Raw genomic sequence first — 4,885 nt, 5'->3', positions numbered from 1 at the left:
CCTCCCAAGCTTCAGTTTTTTAGCGGACTGAAGCAGGTTCTTTTGCAGTATTTCCCTATATTTTGCTCCATCCATTCTTCCTTCAATTTTAACAAGATGCCCAGTCCCTGCTGATGAGAAGCACCCCACAGCATGATGCTGCCACCACCATACTTCACTGTAGGGATGGTGTGTCTTGAGGCATGGGCAGTGTTAGGTTTGCGCCACACATAGCGCTTTGAGTTTTGGCCAAAAAGCTCTATCTTGGTCTCATCTGACCACAAAACCTTTTCCCACATCGCAGCTGGGTCACTCTCATGCTTTCTGGCAAACTCCAGACGTGCTTTCAGGTGGTACTTTTTGAGTAACGGCTTCTTTCTTGCCACCCTCCCATACAGGCCAGTGTTATGCAGAGCTCTTGATATGGTTACTCCACTCCACCATTACTCCACTCCCAGCCACTGAACTCTGTAGCTCCCTCAGTGATTGTTGGCCTCTCTGTGGCTTCTCTCTCAAGTCTCCTTCTTGTTTGAGCGCTGAGTTTTGAGGGACGGCCTTTCCTTGGCAGTGCCTGGGTGGTGTGATGCAGCTTCCACTTCCTGATTATTGATCCAACTGTGCTCACTGGGATATCCAAACACTTGGATATTATTTTGTACCCTTTCCCTAATCTATGCATTTGTATTACTTTATCTCTAACTTCTGTAGAATGCTCTTTGGTCTTCATTTTCCTTCAGATTCACAGCCTGACCAATGATCCTTCAACAGTGGGGTTTTTATCCAGAAAATGTGACAGCAACTTTAATGGTTCACAGGTGGAGGCCAATGGTAAGGTAATTGTGTCCTCGTTAGGGCAATTTCTTTCATCGGTATAAACTGGGAGCTTCCACAGCACAGGGGTTGAATACTTATGCAAGCAAGATATTTCAGTTTTTTATTTTTCTTAAAAATATTTCCCAACATAAAACCAATGTCACCTTACAATAATTGATTTTGAGTTTCAGTGTTTTAAAATAAAATATCAAACAGAACGAAATTGCAATCTACCATTTGTAATTCAGTAATATGAGAGAATTGGTCAGGGGTCTGAATACTTTTGCAAGGCACTGTATATATATTTCACAATTTACCAACATCTGTGCACAGATAATTAAGAGATTATATTACACATACTATGGATGAAGGTCATAGAGACCTACTATGCAACTATTATATCTTCTTTTTTTATGTAATACAAATACTGTTTTATGACGGTAACTTTAAAACCAATATATTTGGCTCTTCAACATTTTATCATAACATTTAAGTTGGTACAACTAACAACCAATGATGGCCACGAAGATTGAGCTTGAATGCAACTTCCCTTCATTTTAAAGCAGATTCTTATGGTTGTGAACCTGTGGTCCGTGAGCTTATCTTGAGGATGTAGAATACAATGATATCTTTCCTATGATGTAAATTGCAGTAATTGCAAAAATGATCTTATTTTAAGCTGTTATTTCCATAGGATTGAAGAGTAAACACTATCTGTTAAGGTGCATCAGCCTGTACCAATTTGCAACAAGAACATTTCTTTCCTGACTAAGGGGCTGATGTACGGAAACGTGCAAAGTGATGTGCGGCTGCAAAACGCCCATATTGCGACCAAAATGTGCGTTTTGCATGCACAAGCCATATGTAAAGAATGGTTTTCACCTGCCGTTCTGCACCCACTATCAAATTAGCACTTTGCTGTCATTAATCCTTTTAAATGACATTGAAATGTATTCAAATGAAGAAAAGAGCATGGAATTGTATAGGAATCTGGAATGCTAAGCGGGCGCAAACATAATGAGATGTAATTAAGAGCTGTATAAAAGCACACACCTTCAGAGACCTGTCATTGGCCTCAGGATGGCTGCTGTGGTACACTTCCTGATGCGGCGGCGCTTGGCTCTTGTTGAGGACTGGTAGGAAAACCTTCAGAGAATGGCAAGACGGAGAAGACTGCATAGTCAAACCCAGGGTCACTATTTGTCATGCCGGAGGATGCGGTGCTAAGGCGTTATCTTCTCACTCCACAGGTCATCCTAGACCCAATAGCTGAATTTCACCTTTTCATCATCTGGTTGACTGTCCTTCTGAAGTCAGACAACATTGACTTTCTCCACTATCGAGGACCATATGGCCTCTTTAGTAGCCTAACTGACGTTGGCTTTTCTCAGTAACTCAATTTCATGCTGAGTGACCTCAGCCGCAAGGATCTGGAACGTGCCTGGGAGCTTGGGGAAGGCCATAGTTGACAAATTGTCTCTGGAAAGAGATAAATGTCAGCCTCAGAGATTCTATCCTAAAAACCATAGAGGCAGACATTGAACTGCTCATGTTATTCACTAAAATACAGCATTGTGTTCCACAAAACTGAATGACTGGGTTATTGAAATATTATTAGTCATTCTAAACAAAATACAGCTGGTGTTTTATGAGACTGCTCTTGTAGATTACTTTTTTTTTAATTAAATAAATCAACAACAGTCTAGAACGGTGGTATGAAATAAAAACTGTATTTTATGAAAAACAGAGTTTTACAACAATATTCTTTAAATAACTCACAGGTTAGGCTTTGAACAGAGGCCAACAATTCCAATATTATAAACCCTCGTCTTTCAGTGCTTGTGAATTAGTGCTCATGCTCTAGGTGGCTAACAATGCTGCTGGCTACAGTCAAGCATGGGGTTGGCTGGCAGCAGAGCTTTCTATTCTGAACGACCCCTGCGCTTCAGTCCAGCGTCTCCTTCAAGCAGCCACTTCCATTGTGCTTCATTGCACAGTGGGTTTGTGATGTAGACTAATGGTCACAGGGTGCTAAATCAGTGGCATTTGAAATGCATTGGAACAATAGCAAAACTGTTTTAGAAATACAACACTCACTGTACAGGGAAACATAAAGTACTAACCTCTTATTTCAGGCAATTGAGCAATCTATTAGACTAGCATTCATCTAGTTCACAGTGGGGTATCAGTTTATCTGAATTACTTTTCTGTGCTAAACAGGCTTCTGATTTCTGTCCTCGCACAGCAGGAAATACTGAATAAGCCACAGGTGCATTGCAAACCACATTATATTCAATTAGAATACTTATAAAATGTTGTTTTTATCATCATCGCCATCATCATCCTCATCCTCATTTTACACTGGACAGTCTCCTTTGTAACTCTGACCCATAGAGCACCACTTGTTCCTGCCACTATCTTCTATCACCAGGAAGAAAAAAAACCATAGATTTTTGTTGTCACATTTTATTGTAACAAGCCTGCATTACAATTTAGATGACAGCATAATAATTCTACCAATGGGCAATACCACTGCAGCTGTGCTGTGCCCTTTTTATCCTAGAGTACAGAACAGTTGGTTTCCTATTGAAAATGATTTGGTAAGGGTCAGATCACTCTTTTGGGATTTTCTGAGGAGGGTGTGCAGGAAGATGTACATGAACTGGCACTAGCTGTGGGTAAACTTGCAAGTGTTCTGTGTCTGCTTTTAGCAAGGCATTGTTTTGTAGGTATTTCAGACTGTTTATAATGTGAAAGGGTATAAATACACAGAAAGGTGGTACTGCTACCACCACCTAAATGATTCAGTCAACAAAGACTCTCAAATAAAGTATATCTTTAAAGGAAAAACGATATAATTACCTGTGAATGAAAAATTAAAAAAACACCACCGATATGCCTGTCTTATATTGTATTTACGATCGCCTTGACAGACTACACAATAAAATACATTGATTTCTTGCATTGTGTTAGTTTTGAATGAAGTTTACCAATTCAATGCTGCAAAATGCTTTCTTTCAATTAATGGGAATTTTGCAAAGCTATTGTCAATTTTAACAATTTTCTCTGAGGTCTTGGTATTGGAAGATCATTTCAAAGCCGAGTCGATTACTGTAGCAAACTTGTCCAGAATAAAGATGCTTTCTGTGGGCCAGATAAACAAAGCTTTTGGTGATCGGTACATTGCAGCCCCTAACCAAAAAATAAGTTAATGTAAAACCTGTTTTTAGGAAGATGCCTAAATCACACCTGTTCTTTTTACACTATTGGCAAATTGCCAACTCCATAGTAGATGCAAGATATGTGCAGCTTTCCTTCTCACTGTGTAAAACTGTCAGGAAAAGACAAGGTAGCACGACAGGACAGTCTAACTACCTTGTCTAATGTATCCTCCAGATTAAGGTGTTTTACAATTTTTTGCCCCAAATAGATTGTTAATGGCAGCTAGCAATTTCTTTAGCTTTATGTAATCTGGAATGTTGATTTTTAAATTGACTAAAATTGTATGCGCTTAATTTAAATACAATGCTGGTCTTCACTATTTAGTGCTGCCACTTCTTGTTCAATGCATTTCAGATTCAAACTCGCCAAACTGACCAATTGTATTAATTTTTCCTCAGTGTTATGAAGTAAGGTAAAAAAAAAAAGTTTTAAAATAATAATAATAATAAAAAAAACCATAATTGATTGCTACCCCCAATAATGACTCCGTAAACGGATAACACATGGAGGTGGTGGTCACTTTGAAACAACCACATAATAATAATAATAATAATAATAATAATAATAATAAACATGTCATTGGAATAATAAAGCCACGCTACGTGTAACTGTTGTTGGCCATCTTTGAAACTCTAATAGAAACTCGCTGTGTACAAGATATAAATGCATCAAAATTAATAACACAATGCAGTAATTACTGACTAATGCGTTTGGTACCTTACACATTTGTATGCCTATCTAAGTATTGTAAGTCTGCTTGCAGTGAAATACATAGAGGAAGCCTGTCAACGTACAGTTCAGGGACTTTCCAATCACGTGTGGGGACTCTGCAGGTCCAGTTCAGTTATTCAAAATTTCGCCTGTTTCCACT

This window comes from Acipenser ruthenus, chromosome 8, assembly GCF_902713425.1.
Source record: "Acipenser ruthenus chromosome 8, fAciRut3.2 maternal haplotype, whole genome shotgun sequence".
Lineage (NCBI taxonomy): Eukaryota > Metazoa > Chordata > Actinopteri > Acipenseriformes > Acipenseridae > Acipenser > Acipenser ruthenus.
The sequence above is the reverse complement of the archived record's forward strand: the minus strand, read 5'-3'. Positions refer to the sequence as shown.